This window comes from Cuculus canorus, chromosome 1 (assembly GCF_017976375.1).
Source record: "Cuculus canorus isolate bCucCan1 chromosome 1, bCucCan1.pri, whole genome shotgun sequence".
NCBI classification, from domain to species: domain Eukaryota; kingdom Metazoa; phylum Chordata; class Aves; order Cuculiformes; family Cuculidae; genus Cuculus; species Cuculus canorus.
In genome coordinates, this window is record NC_071401.1 from 202,549,492 (window position 1) to 202,573,124 (window position 23,633).

The 23,633-nt window shown below is 37.6% G+C and overlaps 1 protein-coding gene across 1 annotated transcript in view; it reads right to left on the minus strand.

Moving 5' to 3' along the window:
* Positions 1-19,078, minus strand: part of CELF2 (CUGBP Elav-like family member 2) — a 549,079-nt gene extending 530,001 nt beyond the window's left edge. Inside the window, exon 1 of the mRNA XM_054084584.1 lies at positions 18,927-19,078. The gene's annotated coding sequence lies outside the window, so the exon portion shown is untranslated. The remainder of the gene's footprint in view (positions 1-18,926) is intronic.
* Between the last annotated feature and the right edge of the window lie 4,555 nt (positions 19,079-23,633).

Sequence of the window (23,633 nt, forward strand, 5' to 3'; positions counted from 1 at the left end):
TTATAACCTGCTCTCCTCCTCATAAATCTTCCATTATTACACATGCACTAAGCAGCATGTTGCTTCACCTTCTCTGAGGCTCAAGTCTACCAACAGCTCTGTTTCATTTGCTTTCTTGTACTTCTCAGAGGCTAATATTCTACTAAAATAATCCCTACTCCTTTCCAAACCGACATTCTCTTCCCCTCTGTCAACACCCCCTCCCCAATAATGAACAGAAAATCCAAGAAGGAAAAAAAGGTCAGACTCATCATGGAAATATTCTGTTTTGATCAACTTTTGATGTAAGCATGTGGATATTTAAGTACAGTTGTTGAAATCAAGTGAAATACTGCAAAATTAATAAGATTTTATTTTTTCTTCACCATCACAGGTGAGTTTTATACTTATCTGTCTCCTTTTTGTCTTGCCTACATACCTACATGTCATCGGAGCTCTATGCAGTCCCTTTTTTTTTTTTTTGTTTTCGATTTCTTGAGCTAAAGAAGTTAATGAGCTAACATCAGATGGACACCACCACCTCAGCTGTCGAAGGGAATACACCCAGAAGGGGTAGAGCTAACAGCCTAAGTGGACTCACATATGCTATGGGTCAACTTTAGGAAGCAATACGTATTACAGACCAAATACACAGTCGAGTGGACATGGAGCTATCTAAACCCCTCATAGAGAACAGCTGGCTTTCAACAGTGTGGCAGGGAGAAGAAATCTTAGCTGTATTTTGATGTTATACATAGATGAAGAATCAGCTAGATTAAGCGATTTATTTAGGATCACTCAGGACTTTTCTAGCTGAATCAGAAACAGAACTTCAGTTCCTGGAGCCCTGCTCCAGTTAATGGTTGCATCTGCCCAGGTGACAGACTACGTTTTTAACTCCGCAGAATAACAAAACCAGCTCTCCTGAACACACCCTGTTAGAAATGTTGTCCCCTACAGCCAGATTGCAAGAGATTCACAAGTTTCCTACATGTACAGAGGCCAGAACAACTCTGCCAAATGATGTCCTAATTATTCTTGTGTAAAATTAGTTAGGTACAAAACAATAATAGCTGAAAAGGGGGAAGGAAAAGAGCTGTTCTTGAAAGTTTTTTCTTATTATGCAAATATAGAGTCCAAAGATTTTCCAGGGAATTGTTGTGTTAAATAGCCACAGTTGTAATTTGTGAATTCGTAAATGAATACAAATGTGTAGCTGTCATAACTGGCAGATGACACTTCCTGAAGGATAAGCTTGTACTCTTCCCCAGCGAAGGCAGCATGCAAGAGTTGCATCTCCTGAGACTTCTAATGTACAAATTCTTTGGCAATTCTTCCTAAGGCAGAACTGTTTTTAATTTAGAAGACGTCAACCTACTTGTACTAGTGGGAGAAATTAATAAGCCAAGGATGCAGGTTGGCTGTTCTGTAATACTGAGTAGATATGTCTCCATTAATTGCAGGATTGTCTGTGCTCACTTAAAAGCTGTTCTGTCTCAGAGCTTGATCCTATTGCCTTTGCTAAGATAAAATTCCCTCGAGCCTCTAACACGATTTCTGCTGCTGACCCTTCAGAGGTGGGTTTGTTTCATGTCTGCATGCACCACACACTGAATCACATATTTCTTCTCTCTGCACAGCATGGATACGAATGTAGATATTCATATGTCCTCTAATACCAAACTCTATTGCGTTTATCTGTCCTGGGCATTTAGAAAATCTTTTCTTATAGATGGGGAATTTAAGCAAGGAGAATCTAAAAGGCATGCTCAAATGGCCTGGTTTGTAAACAGGGCTTTGGATCTGATGTTTACTTCTGGCTGCTCTAAGTAGCTCCCTACATGCTTTACTAAAGCGTCAGTTGTGCTTCAAAAGCAGTCGACTCTCTCCCCTGATTAGACACGTGCACTTCATGCTGGCTGAATACAGCCCTCCACTGCAACTTCTCCAAAGGCCCTATGCGGGAAACAGAGCATTTACTGGAGTTATCAAAGTCTGTCCTCCTGCAACAGTGTGGAGGAAAACCCTGGTCTAAAGGAGTAGAAGCAGTGTTTAAGCTTGTAAATATTCTCGCAGGTTTACAACGTCTTCCAATACACAATAATCAAAGACCTTCCGTTTTCCCAATCCACTTCTCTTCATGATTATTCCACCCCAATAAGCGATCTATTTTCTTCTGGAATGACTTATACCTAACATTTAGTAACGCTATTCACACCATTCAGTGAATGATATTCTTTAAATACCAGGCACATATTATGTACAATTAGTCTTCCTAAATCTAAGGTTAGGGTAATAAAAATTTGCCGGAATTAATACTGTGCTCTCCATACATAACCTATGTAAATGTTTCTAAATGAAAGCAAATTATATATAAAAAAAAGGGACCTTTTATTCTTCGCTGCAATTTCTTATGGCTTAACATGCTCCTAGGCAATGAGCCTGGGTATTTTTTGAAATGAATGCTCTTTTTTCCAGAAATCTTCCCTTGTGTACAAAAGCAGCAGCTATTAAATTCTTGATGGTGCTTGTATTTAGGAACAGAATTCAGAAGATTCTCTAGCTTCAGAAGTTCAACAAGAGGATTTGTTTAGGAAGTGAGTAGCTACTACTATCTTAAATATTCTAAAAAATAGATTAAGGAAGTGGAAAACTTTCTATAAATGCTATATAAATTTACAAACAACTATTTTAGTATTATTAAAACGTTTGTTTTAACTGAGGCTGAAATAAGAAAGTTAGATTTTAGTCTCAGCTAGATTAAAATACAATCAGTGGAGTTGCCAGATTTTTATATTTAATTAATATAAAATAATTTTTCTTTTTTCTTTTCTTTTCTTTTCTTTTCTTTTCTTTTCTTTTCTTTTCTTTTCTTTTCTTTTCTTTTCTTTTCTTTTCTTTTCTTTTCTTTTCTTTTCTTTTCTTTTTTCTTTTCTTTTCTTTTCTTTTCTTTTCTTTTCTTTTCTTTTCTTTTCTTTTCTTTTCTTTTCTTTTCTTTTCTTTTCTTTTCTTTTCTTTTCTTTTCTTTTCTTTTCTTTCCAGTCATAGGAAAAACATTGCTTAAATACTGGCAGATTTTTGGGTGGGAGAGGTATTATAGCATAAGCTTGTGCACATTACCAATAAAAGGTCTTTATGGAATATCCTTTTTAATGCTGCCAACTCCAGGAAGTCGAGGCAATCTGTATTTTGTGCAAAATGAACCATATTACCCTCATTAAGAAAAGGACTCACCTACCACGTCTGTGACTGTTAAGAGCAACAGAGAGAATTTCACACTCCTGAGCAAGTGCTTACAATTGACTCACAATTGTATCCTAGTGTATAGTGCAAACTAGTATTTGATGCAAGACTAGACCAAGACTCAGATGTTTCACTGAATTATTTAGGACCTGGGGCAAATAGACCTGCTGTCCCTGCCATTCTCATTTCTCACTCTTTGCATGTCTCTCTTTTTCAATGGGAAACATTTTGATAGGCACTTCTTCTTTTACGTAAAACTCTGTGCACAGAAAAAGCCTCAGTTTTAAGCAGAGGCTCACAAATGGTCATATCAACAATAAACAACATCTATGACACAGTACAAATGGCTGGAAAATGGTATATAGAAAAACAATTTGGAAACAAATTAATTTGAGCTATTTAAGGTTCAGAAATTTTGATGATTCAGTCTAATTAGACACATTAAACAAACTATATTCAAGGAATATGCTCCTGGCATGCTTTAAAGGCCTTTTTTCACCCTTTCTAAAATGAGAAATCTGGTTAATTAAATTTACTTACTAAACAGCTTGTATTGCAACAGTAGAAAGTGACAGATGTCTTTCATAAAATTAGTCATATTGTGGTAATTTTACCCTCTCCCCTAAACACTGTGTGATTATGGACGCATCTCCTCCTCTTAAAAAGCTATCTGTCTTGATTTCTTATGAATCCAATGCAAAAATGTTCTGAAAAAAAAGGTGTTCTGCATGTAATATAGAAAAGTTATTCTGTGACATATTTTCTTGTTGCAACTTTATTCTGTGGGTTGTTAGCTGCTTGCAGAATACTGCATAATTTTAAAAGCTTATACTTATAAAGGCCAATCATGTATTAATTCATTTGGTATGCATTGAGGGACCTTTAATCATGATGGATTAATTTATTATAAATGCGGATATAATATGTTATTTCATAATATCACCACTGTAATTTAGCAATTAAACAGTCTGTTATTATTTCAATCACTGCCCAGATCTGTATCATGATACAATGTTTTGCTCCACGGTGAATTATTTTACACTACATATAGGACAATGGATTTTTTTTTTTTTTGAGAAGTAAACCTTCGGGGTAGCAGAAATATATAAGATATTCCTTTGCTCTGATATTCTTCTTTGTTTCTGAGATGATTCATCCTAAGTGCTTACAGCCAGCTAGTCAGAGGCTTGAAGTGATTACAGGTCTGATCCAAAGCTTGTTGAAGTCAATGTTGCTGTCCGTATGTTAGACTCTATTGTGAGCGAAAGGGGTGTAAATACTTAGCAAGAAAAGGATGTGAAGAGGACAAAAATCAGGCAGGTACACCAATTAAGTACAGTCTGTGAGTAAGAAGTAGAAATGGTCAGGTAGAAGAAAATCTAACCCGTTATTTTTCAGAGCTAAGTGAGGCTCTGTTAGGGCTAAACTGTATTCCTGCTCCCTAAACAGACCAATACAGGGCTTTCCAAAGGGCCAGGAATGAGGCCATTGTACCCCCATTCTTGAACTGCATTATTGCACAATACTTATACATTCTGACACTTCCACCTCAGAAGCAGAATTGGGGTGCATTTATGCATTTATCATTCTATTTTACCAATATCAGATCTCTGAATGACATGGTGACCCACAGGGAAAGGCCTGAGAGAGAATCTGGCTCACATGTGTAATTACCATATTACAGATGTGCAAACTGAGGTGCTTAGAAATGAGGTGTTTTGCTTTGGTAGGTTCAGTAAGTGAGGATAGATAAGAGGCAAAATCCCTGGAAAATTATATTTAACTCTTTCTCTCCGTTCTAACCACTGGGCCTCGTTCCTTTCTTTAACACATACTGTTGTTGTGTTTGAATTGGCACCACAGAAGCATATAAATGCACCACTTGCCACAGATTCTAAAGCTTTTTTTTTTTTGAAAGGGGAAAAGGTGGTAGAAGTTGCCAAGCCTGTATCTCTGACTGGACTCTAGAGAACAAATTGATCTGTTCCTTTGGGCTCATTTTTTAAACTCTCTCTATTGACATTTAAGTAACTGATTCTTTTCCATCATTGTTAGCTGTCTTTTTTCCTGCCTGTCAAGAGCTTACTAAATTAAGATTCACAACTCGGGATAGTTTTCATATGAACCCAAAAGGAGTCAATCTGTTTACTTAGATAAATGGTTGTTTTACAAGGTAGTGTAAAATGCATAATTTTCTGTGGTATATAAAGGCATGAAGCACAATCCATCATGAGTGACTCATTTAATCTCTGATGTATCACTGGATGCCTTCTTCAAAGAGCAATCTGGAATAAGTGATTCATGTTAGAAGATCTTGAAAAAGCTGCACAAAGAGCAAGTGAAGAGATCAGAATCAAAATTATGATAATGTATACTCAATTGTATGCTAAAGATCACAAAATCCTGTTAAATCCTCCAGTGTGTCACCGTCCCTGTCCAGATTCACTCCCTCAAGAGCATTTTCTGTTGCTTTTCCTTCTCACATTTGGACTGGATAACAAAGCTATCTGCAACTGGAGATGAAGAACATTTTTACAGGCTAACAAATCTACTAGAACCAATGGTTTTAATCTCGCCTTGGCTACAGAATCAAAGCCAAGTTCTCTGCAGGTGTAAATGGGATCTGCTCCACTGCCTTAGGTGGAGTTTCACTCATTTACACCATTAAAGATTTTGGCACTGAGAATGTTAAGATCAAAAGGTTCCAGTTGGCAAATGGATGTGCAGAAGAGACTCTGTCTCAGGAAATATTCTGGGAAGACTTATCTATCCTGTGGAAAGAGGACTTATTTTTCCACAGAGGGATCTGGCATTGATAAATCCAAATTATATTACATTTTGGATCTTTTCTTCTGACCACGCTAATTCTAAACTGGCCAGCTGCATAGGAAGCCAAACCAAACCCTGCAGAAGGAGTGCTCAGTGATGTGGTCCTCTATGTGGATTTTCCACATCATTATATTATATGCACAATGTATGTTTTTATTTTCCACTGACTTAACACTTATTGATGGTCTGTATTGTTCATTTATTAAAACCAGGTTTGGAATATGTCCTGCCATAGCTGCTCACACCACATGCATCAAAATAAGCAGCATTATTACTATATGTGTCTGCACGATGACATCTGCTGCATTGCCAGAAATAATTTTCACCTAAATTGGAGCTTCTGCATATGCAATGAAGTCTTTGCCGTTATTATTTCAGGGACAACTAAGAAAAATCTGTTTATTTGTTAATAATCATTTTGAGAAATACGAGAAGCAGTGAAATATCAAGGCTCAATTAGAAGAATTATCTAAATTGACATTTCAAGTGAGTAGAATAACACAAACTCTGCTCTCTCAACCTCTCAGACTCCGCTAAATGTATGCAGCTGACTTTTGGAAAGGCAGACCATCGCTATATTTACACTTTTACATATTTGGATGCTTGTTCAGAATCCAATTTGCTCCTGGACAAGGGCGTATTGATGAGTACCTGATGTGTTTATTTGCATGGATATAAACGTGCTTGGTGTGAAAGCCAGCTCCACTCCAATAGCTCTCATCAGGTCTCATTAGCAAAGGTTTCCTTGTCTTTGCCTTCACCCCTACAGGTAACAGTGAATTACACACTGGATGTTTATTACACAGGTTAGTGATATACTTTTGCATTTGAAAACATCCTAATTACGGACTACAGTCGTATCCTAGCAATTATTCCCGTCTTCTCTTTTTAGGTCCCCTGTAGTATGTTATGAAACTGCATCCATCTGAAGTTCAAATCAGTGAAAGTGAGTACTCTCGAGAGGAGAGTCCCTTTGTCCTGTAATTTTATTAGTCACATCTATTCGAATAAAAGAATAATGGGGACAGGGTTGTGGCTTGAGCACTATCATTCATAGTGACATAGATCATTCATAGACATTCAGTTGACAGTGTGATCCCCTGAAGAGCTTTGGGCTGTGCCCTGTGCCAAGTAATACTCTCCTTCAAAATATTCAGGCTTGAGTTGAAGGACAGCAGGTACCAACAGCGAGGTTGGATGTTGTCGGTCTGTCTGGGGTTGCAGGGACTGTATGTAGGTGAAAGACCATACTAGAGGATGGTCTTTGACTGTTTTGTTCCCTAGTACTGACATGATCATAGAGGTATGTTCGTAAGTAAGGTATGGGCAATTCAGTAACATGAACAATTTTGACAAGGACTTTTAAAATTCAGTTTTATTATCTTCCTGAGAAGAAATTTTCCTGCTTAGGAAAATTAATTGTCATGCAATGAATGAAGCTGCATAGAGAAACTTGAAGACATGGGGTAGGTTTTGAGTTAAGAAGTTTTGCAGCATGTGAAAATTAGTTCCTTTGAAAGTGTTTCCTGTTCTGCTTCAGTGTTATTTAATTTGTCCTAATGTATTTTGTGAAACTTATGCAGAGATATACATTTATATAAGATAAACCAGCAGTTGGGGTCTTGGTTTATAATTTTTGTTCTACTAAAATCTTTGAAGACCAACTCATATGAGTCTGTGTATTGAGCTTCATGAAAAAGATATGCCTGGGGTTTTTAATAGTTTGAGGTATGAAGTTGATTGGAAGAAACAGAAAAAATAACCACTTCTGTAGGTTCACTCTTGTATTCAATCAAAGATAAGCAGCTACAGCACACACGTTTATTCTTTTACTGTTGAAAGAGAAGTACAGAAAGAAAAAATATTTTTCTGGTTTGTGGTGGCTAGCTTAGACTCAGAATCTTTTAGGCTGGAAAAGAACTTTAAGATCATCAAGTCCAAGCACAAACCTAGCACTGCCAAGTCCACCACGTAACTGCCATGTCTAAACATCATTTAAATACCTCCAGGGATGGTGACTCCACCTCTTCCCTGAGAAGACTGTTTCAATGCTTGACAACCATTTCAGTGAAGAAATTTTGCCTAATATCCACTCTAAACCTCCCCTGATGCAGCTTGAGGACATTTCCTCTTATCCTATCACTTGTTGCTTGTGAGAAGAGACCAACACCCACCTCACTAAGGCCTTCTTTCAGGTAGTGGTAGAGAGCAATAAGATCTGCCCTCATCCTCCTCTTCTAGACTGAACAACCCCAGTTCCCTCAGCTACTCCTAAGACACTTCCAGACATTTCCCCAGCCTCATTGCCTTCCTCTGTACATATTCCAGCAACTTCACATCTTTTTTGTAGTGAGAGCCCCAAAACTGAACACAGTATTTGGGGCATGGCCTTAACAGCACTGAGTATGGAGGGAGTTCACTTTGTCTTCACATACAGAAAGAGCTGCTTTTCCTTGCACTAAATTATACAGCTTTTTGTTTAGGTAAGCATATCAACTAATGATATTTCCTTGTTTTTCCAAAAGGTAATATCTGTACAGTAGGTTATGAAATGTTCTGAAAGACAAGGAAAATATATCTGAAGAAAAGGAGTACATGGACAGAGTATTGCCTTCCAGAAAATCACTTTATTGCCTTATTTGAATTCTGAATTTGCAGTTTTGGTCCAAAGAAGCAGCATCTGGATATTTGTATGCCAGCAGTTAGAAATGGGAGAATTTTGTGATACAGAGGTACAGCATAGACCAATATAGAAGTCCAATGTTCACATCCTTTATCATATTGATTACTATGTATTTGCACAAAACTTTGAACTCCTGATCTTATATAAGTTTGAAGCCCTTAAGACAGGTCAGTATGCTTTGCTGCATCAATACAGTTACCTATACTACAGCCTTACAGAATATGGTAATCCCTAGTGCAGGAATTCCTGGCTAATATAATTATGTCTCTGCTGTGCAAAAAGTTGTGCATTGTTGGATCAGTATCTTCTATTGTCCTTAAAGATTAGTCAGGCTCTAGAGACTATCATTCACCTTTCTGGTGCAGGTGTCTAACAGTCTTCAAGGGGTCACTGCTTTATATCAATCGGAAGTCTGGCAGTCTTTGGTTATGCGAGTGGAACTCAAGAAAACAAAACTGAAATGAGCACTAATGTAAACCCCCTACATTTTAATGTAGTTCTGATGTGGATATAAATACTCTCCTGTGCCCACAACAAGTTGGTCAGTGGGAGTAGTAAAGTGTTTCTATTTTTTCTGGCTTTATTCATAATTAATTTATTAATAAAGATTTCAGCTCTAGTGGAGCCTTTATCCTAGCATAACAGGAGCTCCTGGCTTTATAACTTTGCTGGAGCTAACCAAACGATGAATATGAGCTGAAGAATAGAAGCCAAGTCCTTCTAGGCACTGTATATTTGTGTTTGCCAGAAAAATTATGGCCAGTCAAAGAAGCAGGAGATGGAAAGTAGCCACCTCTGCTTTGGCACTTCTCAAAGTCCACTGAGGCCACTATGCAAGCCTTTCATACTTGGAGCAACATAAGTACCTTCTGAAGCTCAATACAGGAATTGAAGGCAGCGGAGACTGCTTATTTATGAGTTAGCGGTCCCTGATGCAGCAGTTGCCATAATGCATAGCCTCAATGCAGCTTATTCACACTCCTGGCAAGAACTATTCTCATGGGGAGCTGTGCTTTCAAATGTTGCTGGCCAGAATACGAGCATACTTTACTGCTTCTTTTGCAGAGTATGAGTGTATTCACTCTGGGGGAAGTTTTAGCGTTTGGCCCAATGCCTGGACATCATTACTATTGGGCACTTACACTGAGTACAGTCACGCTGACCAAAGTCTGTACTGAAAAGATTACATTCTCCCAAACCAATATTTTCAATTTGGCCCTGACGCTTCTGACAGCAGGAAACTTTTGGAAACACCATAGGCAATGTTCGTTGTAAACAGTATTACCTGATAAACGTGGTGAACATCACAGGTCTCATGAAAGCAAGATAATAGAGAAATATGGTACCTTCTGGTTAAATAAGATGAGCTGAATTGAAACAGTTAAACAATGTGTGCTCCACAAGGCATAAAAGCTCAAACTGCCTTCAAGCAGCTCTTTCAAGAAAGCACTTGATTAAAGGGTTTGGGGAAGACTGACAGAATTTACTTTAAATACAGAGAAGAATATTTTCCCGCTTTTACTGCAAACAGTTTTACTTTTTATAAATTTTAAAATGTCATTCTGCTTAGAAATGGGACTGACAATCAGACAGAAGTGCCACATGCAAGCAAATCCTGAACCTAAAAGTGGAGCAAGCTTCAAGTTTCAAGCTGTGTGTATCCTTATTTGTATCACAATTGTAGTGAAGTGTTTTGCTATATCTGGGCATAAAGAACTGTAAAGCAGCTAAAAAACGTGTGTATAAATCTAAATATCACCACTTTTGTGGAATCTTACTGGGTTTCAAGAAACTGTACTTGTTAGTTTGCTTGGCAGTGGGGATTGACTGAGAAAAATATGATGGTACTTTAGAAACAAAATGTTTACTTACTTGCTGAACTTCAAGCATTTCTGTGGCTGCAGTAGCTTCTGTGGGACTGTTCCCATACCATAATCTTAAGCACAGAATTAAGTACTTTACTGGATCGATGCCTGAACAACAAATGCTGATTTCTGTAGAATGCATATTATGTCAGGGACTAATTGTAAACTCATTAAAATGAAAAGAAAGATCCAGCAGACATTGGATCAAGTCTTGTCTCAGGACTGTCATCAGAGAAGCAACACTGTCTCTTGTTTACTCTTTTGAAGGCCAACGAATTCCCAGACTTTGAGTCATGGATTACGTGATATTATCAATGAAGTTTGAGATTTGCCATCAACTTCAATGGGTACACACTAAGGCATGAAGAAACAAAAAGCAGAATCAGGTACAATTTGTGGTTCAGTGTATTGGGTACTTATAAAGTGAACAAGAAAGCAGGCACACTCATGAATTCACAGTCACAGAATCATCCCCATTCTAGAGACTGTACGTGCCGCATAATATGTTTGATAATGTGCATTGCATTTCTTTGGAACAGCATTGGAGGGACTTTCACTCTCCTTCCCCTTCCCTCAATGCCCAGACTAATAAATCTCCCATTTGTCTCACCTGTAGTTACAATGAAGCTGTTTTCAACAGTGTTAACATCTGCCACTGTCGTTCTTCTGGGCTGAGAAAGGCAGAACATTTTCATTTCTTGTTCATTTGTGAACACCAGTTAAGTAAAGCGGTCACTTGTGTCCAATTATGGGTGAGGATTTTGTAGCACAGGCTCCTTCCTAAAGCTAAACTGACATGGCCAAGCCCCATTTTATAGGCATTCTTAAATTCCTCCCAGCCTTATTTAAAATCTTTATTATAGAAGATGGCAAGTGCCTTGTGTTTACACAGCTACATTAACAAATATAATTTTGTGGCAACTTGACCATGCCAGTGAAGCAGTAAATTTCTGTGATCTCTGTGGATAAGAATTTCACACAGGACATTAGTGGGAATATGTAAAGCCTATTAGCACAGGAGTACGATGAAGATAAAATTAAAATACCTTTACACTAAAAGACCAAAAAAAAGAGTAAAGTCTTGGATTTTTTTTTTCACTGCTAGAGCAATGCAACATGTCAGAGGAAAATAGGACAAAACTTTGTTTTGCTAGGCTCACACAACCTACTCTTTTTTTCAAATGATTGCCACAAATTTAGGCGAGAAGTGATAATTTGGCTTAAACAAGTGCTAACGTAGAGTTAACGTAAAGCATAACTGGGATGCGAAGCTTTACAAATCTCTTTTGCAAGCCCTTAATCCCTACTACAATGCATTTATACTGGGATAATTGTCCTCACAAATCTTTCAGCCAGTTTAGGTAGATGATAGCCAAAAGTTTCCTAGTTCCTGACATGTGCAAGTTGCCCTGTTGTATTGAGACATGTTAGAATTGAGACATGTCAGTGTTACTCAGGGCTTCCAAATCCCCTCAGCTTCAGCATCTCAGCCACCCTGAGGTTTGGGTGCACAGTGCAACACATGTAGAGCCAACAGGTGTGCGCGTGGGGAAGGATCTCTGAATTAATTTGCTTTGGAAAGGGATCTGTGCTAAAAAATGGGTGTTATGCCATTTTCCTTCCTCTTCAGCTCTTCACCAAACTCCTCAGGACTCCCCATCGGGTCTCAGGGGCATCACTAAAAGGACACTATTTCACATGCAGAGGCAAAGGCAGGATTCTGTCTCTGCCTAAGACAGCTGTTAGATTTTGCAACAGAGTATCTCAATTACCAGCAGCAAGCAGATGAAAGACAGCAGTTAGATCCTGCACAAATTCACTTATTACAGTTTATCTGACTTTTAAGTAATTCCAGCAGATATTTCTCAGATTTCCTATAAAATCATGTGAGATATAGATTATTTTTTTCTTTAAAAAAAGAAAGACGTGACTCCAGCGTAATCACCTCACTCCAGGAGCTGGGTCATCTGGAAAGTAAAGAAAATGACCTATTCAGGGTGCAATACTAGCCAGGGAGAAGATTGCATTATGGGTTGCTCACAGACTTCTGCAGCAGAAACCACTCCCACTGGTTTTACCACAGGATTTAGGCAAAAATCTTAAAGAACAAAAATCAAACAAGAAAACACCTGTGAATTTTTACAGCTTGTTTTTGTTTAGTGTAATAGTTTTAGAAGTGTTTTGAAAGTTACACTTAGCAGGTCCCTCAATCTCTTAAGACTTCACTCAAGCAAGGTTGGGGAAGATCAGCTCACACACTTCTACACTCTGTGTGGCTGCACTGAAGCCAAAAATGCTATACACAGAGTGGCCCTTTGAAGTCAGTGGAGTTTTGTCATTGATTTTGAGAGGCCCAGGATTTCATTCGCAGTGTGTAAGGCTAAGCATGTGTGTAAGTCGTTGCAGGATCACGGCTTAAATGTGTAAACCTGTTCAGCAAGAGTACCCAGCCTTTAATGTCCTGTGAATGTGGTCTTTTTCACTGCATGGCACTGGGTAGGCTGCTATTGCTCTTCACTCAAGCACGAAAGCTTCGTTTAGTATGCACATGTCCTTCATAATTGCCACTGACTTACGATACAGAAAAAGACAGGCATTAGTAGAGCAGCTTATTAATGGAGTGCCTATGGAAAACATTGACTGCATCAGATTGATTAAGAGCCACTCTTAATCTATATTTCTGTCTCTTGTTATCCGTAACAAAGGCAACAGGTCTTCTGGATTCCTCACTGTGTCAGTGATTTGTACAGTGCTTATACATTAATCACTGAAAATAGCAAATGTATGAGATCAAACCTTGTATTCAGAGCTCTTTTATTTTGTCAGCAATTCTATTCATATTATCACATTTTCTGCATGTGTCAAAAATCCTGCCACTGTCCTTGTCTGAATAAAGACCCTTTCTACAAAACATTACAGAACTCCGGTTAAGAACAGAGCTGCCTCAATCATGCCTGATGATCAACCATTTTATTTTTAAATGAATAGTAGAATCTAGTTGCTCTAAGTTAACCTACAATTAACGTTTAGGATGCTGAATGTTATGTAAATGAAAAGCAAAATTAATCCAAAGGGAGACTATGTTTATCTAAGGTACAGTGTGTCCATACTGGTGAATGTCTTGGTTGTCTAATGTAGTCTTACATCTTTAACAACCACACTGTGTATCAATGTATTAATATATATGTGCTGATATATTTACTTCTAAAATTAATCAGATTTTCCTTAAAAGTGAACCTGATTGTGACACTGGTGATGGTCAGGCTTAGGTATCTCTTCCTCTAGACGTTACAAAGAAGGCTACTCTGATGTTGGCTTCTTCTAATTCTTCCATATCTCTATTCAAGTGGGCTGTGAGCTCACCGGCACCACCCATAAGCCTTTATGCCATGTATTCAGGCACAGTAGCGAACGCCTGGGGCAAACTGAAGGGCCAAGAGGACAAAAGTAGCTGCTCCACAGATGGCCATGTGAGACGCGGAGGCGCATTATGACATTTGGGAGCCAGAGAATCTCACCACAGTTGACACTTTTAATACTGTAAGTGCAGCCTTAGCTGAACAAATTCAGCAAGCCAAATTGTTTGTCTGGAAGCTTTCAAATACATGAAGCTTCCTCTGGGTAAGGGAATTTACATCAAGAGGATAAGCTCATTAAAATGCTGGTGTCTAAATTAGGCAGACTTCCTTATACTCATGGTGTTTTCTGACTTTTAGATTTTTTTAAAGCATTGTGGTGTAAGTTTTAATGCCACAGGTCTGCAAAGCAGAACAAATAAACCAATTGCAACATCTCCTTCCCCTAGATCAGTTCAGCCTAAGAAGAGTGAGCATGAGGAGTAACATTAGTTGTACATTAAACACACTGCCTGGAATGCACTTCTGACAGCATTCCCCCAGCAGCCCTTGAAGACTAATGATGTATGAGTGACATTACCCAGTCTATGCAATCCAGTCTTAATTTCACTATAATGGACCTTATTTTAAGCCCACTGTCAGTTATGTGAGGCTTAGTAAATCAATAGTATGATGACTGTTTTTCAAGGTATGTAATTTACAGAGTTTTAAGCCCTCTGTCTTCATGAAGTAGTTACAAAAGAAGCAAAGCAGATGAGGAAAATATGTCTAAATTAAGCAATGCAACAGTACAGTTAATTAAGAAAATTTGTGGAGGAGAGGCAGTTAAATGTTCTGAGTCTTGAATGTGATGTCCTTCAATGGGATTCAAATAGATGTTTAAAATAGGTCAGATAAATCACTCCCTCAAAGCGCCTGCTTCTTTCCTGTGACTGTAATGGGAGCCCAAGGTGGTTAACTCAGATGAAGGTATTTACAGCATAGGTATCTAAATCTGGTTGAGATTAATTCTACCGCTGATGCCCAAATGCCATGGAAAGGGAGCAAACACTTGGGTGATACACAGCCAGCTGGAGATTCCAATTTGAGAAAACATATTAAAAAAACCCTATGTGCAGAGGTTTGGTTTGTTCCCCCTTTTTACCATCCTGAAGGAAGATGACAATAAGTGTCTTTAACAATAGGAATAGGAAGGATATGGGTCCAAGAGCTCTTAGAACACATAAGCCTTAGGACGGAAGCTAAGTTATCAGCCTCCACAGGCCACAGGAGACACAAAGAAACCAAGGAACACTTTGTGTGATAATTACAGTCTCGAACTGAGCTCTCCGGGGCTCTATTTCTATTTTCGCTTTGTTTCATTCTTGCTAATATTTTATTGTTTATCTTAATAGAATAAAATATTTATTTATATTCTTATTTCATACCTAGTGACTTGATAAATACTACGTGCTCTGTTGCCTTGGGAGTGAGGAAAGTAATTAGGAGGTAACAGATTATTTTTAGGGTTTCCTATACCCTACACATTGTTAGGGGTCTCAAGAAGCCTACAGCCACCCAACACTTCGCCAGGATATATGACTGGATGCCAGGCTTGTGGAAGGAGTGTATCTTGGCAAGGGTTGACCATGCATGTTATCCATCAGCTAGTGGAGGAGGGTCATAAACTCAGGGTCACTCTGAGCCATGTGCAACGATCTTTCTTCATTTGGTGTTGCAGAGCTTCATGAGTGGTTCTTGCTGAAAGAAGACCATAGCTAATTTCTTAATTCGAATGGAAACACAGCAAGACCCTTATAATGCCATAAATCATTTGCAGTCAGAAGTGAATTGTAAAAGTCTTTTAATACTACAATGGAAAAATATAATCCTCAAAGGCTAAAATCTAAGCATTTTGTCATGACTCTATGATACTTCAGTTCAGCTGGCCAGAAATTTAATGCTAATAAATAATGCCATTCAGGGAAAGAGGTGCTGTGGAATGTTCTTAACTACTTGTTCAGGTTCCTGAGAAAAGTCTGAGGGTCTGGCTTCTCTCAGGAGAAAGAAGCTGATGAAATCCCATTATTATTGCCCACAGCAAGGCTGTGATTTACCCGATTCTACCTGCAGCATGCAACTCAGACTTGCAACGACTATATGGAGATATGGAGATGTGGAAGAAATACAGAATTATGACAGCTTTTTCCTGTAAAGTAAATTCATAGCTATGTTATCAAAGTTTCTAATTATAACATTTCTTTAATATTTTATTATTAGGAGGAGAAGGAAGATGCCAAAACTTATGGCATTTCACAAGTAAGATTATGAGTTGATTTCTGATTGGATGACAGGGCCCTAATAATAAAACTCATAATTTTATACTATATTCTTCTAGTGATGATAGAAATTCATTGTGCATAATAGCATCATTTCTATTCTAGAATCTTGTTAACTGTTGTAAACTCAGATTATCATTTTTATTAGCCTAGTGTTTTCTTATTTCCGCGCTACTGACAGGAAATTATAGCAAGTTTTCTGGCTTGCTTTTTTATTTGTTAGAAGGAAAGCAATTCCATTCAGCTAGAAATTTCCAAGCACTAGGTAGAATAGAGTGTTGCTAGAAGACATCAGCAATTTGAAGAGAACAGATTAATTAAAAAAATATGTCTAAAGACTAAATTAATAAAGAATATAGAGTGGTAGATTGGGTTAGGGTGGTGGGTGTTTATTTTAAAGTACAGATGTCTGACTTTTTGTACTTTAAGACTTTAGGAACAAATTCCTGCCACCAAACTCAGCATCTAAACTTGACTGTACTATTGCCTCATAACAGTAACTTCAACATCACATCTGTAACTGAATATCCCTGGCTGCATTCAGACTCTACTCCGTGCAGCCTTGCCCATTGCTGAGAAGCCCACCATGGGCAGTGGGAATCAACCAACACGTACTTCTCATGCCTTTGGGTGATTAGGAAGCTCAAATGAGAGTATTGGTAGTTATTTCACCCCATTAGGCCACTTGAGCATTGTAAAAACAGTTTCTTGGAGAATGTGAGACTAGAGCTGCATAATTTACTGTCAACAGCCTACAGTTTGTTCACATTACATCAGATACGCTTCTAACTGTCAATTGATACTGAGTGAATAAAAACTTATTTCCATAACAAGAACACTGAATTCAATCCTTTTCTTCTCTGGTTATAAATGGATGGGAGTTTAGGATTACAAGGGACAAAGCCTAATTTTCTGGGCCTTGCAGACCTTGGTATTGGGATGGGGCGAGGCAAGTTGTCAGGGCAAAAGGAAGATGTGGGAGCTGCAACAACCTTATTTCACAAGACAACAGCATTTTCTGCGCAAGAGAAGTAAACCTTCTGAAGAGTACTGAAGTGCTTGAAGTTGAGGCTGAAATAGGGAGTGATGAACAAGTTGGGTGTCATTAACACCCAACAAAGCTGCTATGAAAGAATGTGATTTTCCATATGGCATTGGCACATCCTCTCCTACTCTCCAGGGACACATAAGGGAGTCTGTGTTTAATCCCTGATTGCTCCTCATCTCACCTCTCCTTGGACAATTTTGCTCCTGTGATCACATTATGCATTTTGCAAAACAGACCTTCAAGTCTAGAAAATCTGACATAACACTCTGTAGATTATTAATTTCAACTTTTTTTTTTTTAAATATAAATAGCATTCAAGGAGTTAGAGGACTGAATCACACTGGATTTCTGACTCCATTAGATTTCTCTGGAAAATCCCATCTCATGTTCAAAAAGTTTTCATCAGTATGGCCACAAACCTGCGAACAACTGAGTTTAGGAGTAGCAATTATTCATGTAGTTTATTCTAAATACTTCAGGAAAAGCCTACACAAGCCAGTCTTAGATGTAGCAACAACTAATTGCAGTTAGGAAAAGAGCAGCAGTTCAGCAATCATAAGTCCTGCTAGTACTCAGTAATTTCCTCTTAAATACAGGACAAGGACAGCCTTCCTGTTGATTTCAGTAGGTGTTGTAGCATTTAATTCTTGGTAGAATTACACCCAGAAAGCCTGAGGAAAAAAAAGGTCACCTTAGGAGTTTTGTAAGGGTAAATACAAAGCAAAAGCAAAATACATTTCATTTTGTGAAAAAAAAAATACATATTAGTGTTGGAAAAAAGGCTAGAAATCAGACATTGGAAATCAGGGAACTTGCAAAGCAGCAACTGTAACGTGTGTAATACAAATATGATTGCATCTGGCAGGTTTGTATTCCTATTCAGCATCAAACTAATTCTTTACAAAAGCAATGTTTGGTATTACATCTAAAAGTTCATCAGCTTCTTGTAATTAGCTACTACAATGGTATGACAAGATACGAAGTGGAACATCCCTTCCCCCCTTTCCCAGAAGAACAATGCAAGGGACAACAAGAACTTTAGCAAGCACTGGACAAGAATAGATCCTGGACACACTGACTCCACTCAGTGCAAGCTGAAAAAATATTTATTTATTTATTTAAAAAGTTTCAGTGTTGCACTTCTCTACCTAGTAAACAGCTGAACAGCCAGAATGAAACCCAAGACCATCTCCTCCACCCCCTTCTCCACCCCCATCATATCAGTGCTTCAGGCAACGTTCAGGAAAAAAAAAAATCACACACACGAAACCCCCAACTCAAAGATCTTTTCTGATAGGAGCATGGAACGGTAACCAAAAAACAATCAAGTCCTCATTGTCATAGTGCGACAATCACAGCACTGCTTCTGTTGAGCAAATAGTCAATTCACAGAGAGAAAAGCATCATGAGGACAGACGCGAAAGCTGTTATTATCCATTTTAAGTAATAGGAAAAGGTCACATATCAAGCAGTTACACCTTTTCATTACATCCTAACCCTCCACAGCAGGGGAACCACACTTATGACTGTGTTAGATATACAAAAGCTTTCAGGTCCAAAAAAGGAAAAGAAAAGATGGGGGAAAAAAAATTAAATTTGTCTTACCAGTACGTTGCAGCACCAACTTGCTCGAAGGAATGTTGCTTTTACAGGTTTCTCTTTTAATTATCCTGGAAGCAGAAGGGGGAAAAAAAAAAGAAGACGACGAAGCAGGGTTGTTAAATTAGCGTGTGCTAGAATCTTTTCAGGTTGTCGCAGAGTAGAAAAATACCAAAAAAAAAAAAAAAAAAAGCACGCAAAGAAAGAAAGAAAAAAAAAAAGAAAAAGAAAGCTCAGTAATTTAAATTTGCTGTCAGTTCAGGCAGCATCGCTCTGTCCCGCCCCTCTTCCCACTGGGTTCTACTACCTGCAGGGCTGCAACTGACAGCTACTGTGCAAACAAAAAAAAAGGCAAAAAGCATGCTGGGACCATGCTGTCTGCTGTCTGAGTCTCTCTCCACTTCTGATGACTGAAAATCATTAGTGGAAAGGTTCTGTTGTTGTTTGCTGGGATTTTTAAGTTGGGTTCTTTGCATGAAGTTTAATTTATTTTTAATTGATATGGTGTAGCACGTGACAGAAATTGGTGGTTGTATTTCTCAGCTTTCCTCAGAATGGAAACTAACCCGAACAGATTGATTTTATTAGTATGGTATATGTAGAATATGCACAGATGCTTACCATGCTGCACTTTATAGGCATGAATTCATGTAATATTGCTTGTAAAAGTGTGTGTTAGAAAGGAAAGTCAGGAAAGCGTATCAATGGAAAGCAGTTAAAACTCCGGCACTCAAAAAATTGCCGGTATTGTTTCTGCTCAGCTTTTAAGTTTTCCTTCTAAACTTTTTCAAATATTTTTTTGAGAAAAAAATGTAACAGAAGTCAGAGGCATAATGAACAACTGGCACAGAACTCATGTGAAAGGGACAATCTAACAAGCACAGTAGATAAAAAGCTATATTTATGACCAGATGTTTAAAATAATTTTCGAAGGTTTGTGCTGGTGACTGTTAGCAGACTGCATACATCATGTGAGTGAGAAATATTTGATGAAAACTAACAAGAAAAACAAGTACAACAGCGATAAATGCCTTTTTATAGCTATTTTAATTGTTGCTAACAGGCTTTTAGCAACCGGGCAAAAAATCATCCTTCCAAAACAAAGAGCAGCACAATCTATAACTTCTAACTATAAATGTATTCACCAAAATATACTTCCCACCTAATTATAAAATAAAATTAAAAGAGGGAAATGATGCTTTTCCTTAAGACTTTAGTAGTAATTGCTTGAATCATGCCACAGTAAATATGCAATATTTGTATTCAGTTATTGCTCTACTTACACATGTAACCATAGCATAAAAACCTGAAATGTTTAAAATTAATTAAATTAATCTCTGTTTTACTCCAAGTTTGCCATTTACACAGAAAGAGATGCATGCATGCCGAACATGCCTTCCATAGGCAGTTGGCTTCGAAATGGGTTTTTAAAAACTCAACAGAAACTAATTGCTGCTGTGCCTGCACCCCTTCTGCAGCCTTTCCTCGCTGAAGTAGCTCTGAGAGGATGGCTCCTACTATCAGGAGTTGCACACAGGGCTCAAGGTGTAGAGGCTGCCCTACAGCCCACATAAGGCTCCTGTTCATGAGCAGCCAGCCGTGTTACAATGGTACCACTGCCGACCTTTAAAGTGCTTTTCTTCTCTTTTAAAGCTTCCAGATCCTTTTAACAAGTGGCCATCTGAAGCCATTTCTACAGATGGTAGAAATCTCCCACCATTCCAGAGAGGAGGTTTAAATGGGAATGACCAAGAACCATCTTTGCAAAATTCACCAAGATCTCTCAGAGGACTCATGCTGTCTATGAAAATTTTTGCTGTCCTCTGAGGTTTCTCAGTATAGAGTGAAAAAACAGCATAGAGAGTTGTGTTTAAGATGGAAACACAAATACATAAAGACAGTAGACATAATTCAGGTGGGGTGCAGCAGGAGGTTCTCCAAATAGTCACGGATAAAATTAATTTTTTTTCCACTAGAATTTGCTCTCATTTCTACTTGTGTAGCTTTAAAGCCCTATTTTTATGCTAATAAAATATTTTAGTATATGATTTCATCCAAGTTCAGTGTCTTCTAGCTCCCTGTCCTTTGTTTTAAATGCAAGATGTTCTTTCTTTTTGCTCCTTGTTAAGAAGAAAAGAGGATAAATGGAAAAAAAGTTAAAAAAGAAAAGAAAAAACAAGCCTTCCTGATGACTTTTAATCCTTATTTTGGTATCTTCATGCACACATATTCACACATGCACACATACACATGCTGAATTTCAAAATTCTGTTAAATTTGACTAACTTATCCTTCTGTATCTCGTTACAAAAGTCAAGGGTGGCCTGTTTTTAATGCACTTGGCATTTTAAGCAAGGCACTCAGACCTTCAAAAGACAAATAATTGAACTTTGCCTTTAATGGAATATGGTAGTGCACTAAATAACAAAACCTGAAAAAGCTCGATTTAGCAAGGAGATACAGTCAAGAAGGCAATTTGACTAATTGGTTGAAAAAATGCACAAGAGCTCATAAAATCAAACGTTTATAGAAACACCTTACTTGTGCTTTTATCTTGAAATAAAAACAGAGGAAACTAAGCTGTTAATATCAATCTTTTCTCCTGTAATATAGGACACTAGAAAACACAAGAACAAACATTGAGGTGTTTAGAAGAGAAGAGTCTAATTGAAGTAAGTGGCAGCTTCATTCATTTTATGGTTTTAGTGATGCTGTATGTTACTATTAACCATTAAATGTCTCTGTTAAAATCTAATTTTGATTAAGGGTCATAGGCTTCGGACTATAGAGGTAAGTTAGGTACTATGGAAGAGATAATAGTTTCTTTGTGCCTCTATAGTCAGTTTTTAATGAATCAGTTAAATTAAAGAAGCAGTAATTAATGGAGTTTTCCTCCTATATAATGCAACAGAAAGAATCTAATTAACCTTTGTATCCTTTACAAAGCACCATCGAGTGAAACATTTTCTGGTCTTGTTTTAGTCAGAAACATTTTTGCTTTTAACTTCAGTGGCATTCATATCGACTGGTTGTTTTTTTTTTTCCCCTCATAATTTTTCATGTTATTGACCATCAAGGATTAGCTCTTACAAACACTGAAACGTTTTGCAAATTTCCATTTCTTTTTAACATCATCCAATGCACCAAATGTTCAAAATCTTTTTTTATGCTACTCCTCAATGGACCCTGCTATACTGTGATAGGGAAGAGATTGAAGAAGGGGTTTCAACCTAGTATGAGATTTTTTTGCAGTATTTAAATCAAAACTTGGAAATTTGGCAAATATCATACAGGACCAGAAAGTTCCATTTTCCTCTTGTACAGTCTTTCCCTGTAGCCAGATCTAACTGAATGATTTTACTTCAAATGAGTCAAATCCTGTGCTGTCCTCTCCCTTAGAAGCAAAAGAGATCACTCAGCTATATTAACTCTTCCCCTATGTAAAGGGAATTTAGAGAGACTGAATTATACACCCAAAAGATATAAAGGTGATTTTGTGTAAACAGCAAACTCTGTTGTTATAGGGACAACGTGAGAATAAATATGGGCCATACAGCCATCTATGATTTTCAGCTTTCAGTAGTCATAAGTTTTTAGATTAAAACTCATATGTATTAATTGTGTCAAAGTATTACCCAGCCCCAGTGACTTCACATACCGTATTTCTTTGTGTACAAGGTAAGACTTCTGTAATTATAATTGCTTTTTCCTGCAGCTTTAAATTGAGGGTGAGTTTCTCGTAGATTTAACTGCTTTGCTCTGCAGCTTGCAGGGAGAAAGTTGTTGAAGGTGGCTTCTTGACAAAGTTATACAGTAATTAAAAGCTCTTTTAAAGCAAGCTTTTTTGCACAGCACCTGCTGTTAATGGTGTACTTTGTGTACAATTCTGTGTAGTCTTTTAATACAGTGCATTACTTCAGAAGTATCATGTTGTTGGAGGATTTCTGTATCTGATTTGGTGACCTATACATGTTAATTACCCTATGATGAAAAAAATTCCCCACCTGGAGACCTCCCCTCCCCCCAGCAAAATCCAGCTCACAAAAATGATTTGGTAAAGTGAAAAATAAGATTGTAAACTTCTAATTGCCTCGTGGATAACAATCACTTAATTTTATTTATGTTTCAGCTGAAAAAAAAAGTTTTATTACAGCTTCCATTAAAATATCATCATTTTATAATGAGTAGTTTTTCTTAGTAAAATTTCTTATTGAAGAAGAAAACATTCCATAGCTTATGTGATTTAATAAATGACAGTTACACATCTCAGTTCTCCTCTGTTGCCTTGCCTGTGGTTGAATTCATTCTTCATATCTATATTACTGTCCCCTTGGTACATCCTGTTGTCTTGCAATCAAAGGGGACTAACATCAGAAAAAATATCTCTACAGAATTTGGTGTTTTGATAAATTAATCTATCCTTATCTGTTAGCCTTTCAGCTCCTTGTGTCTTAAGAGTAGTTTGTGGGTTCAATATAACAGTGCAAGACAAGTAAGAGAGACAAATTCTGTGTATAAGTTCCCACCCTTTAGGAAGGAAAAATACTGTGGAAGATAAGGGTGCCACCTCTATTCATAATGTGGTTCGTGGTTTGCTTTGATGTTTTGATGCATTCAATGGGATGTTAACTGATAGTATGACGGAAACTTCCAGATGTTAAAAATGGAAATACTTAAGCAAAGAAAGAAAATTACTCAGTAATATTGTAACAC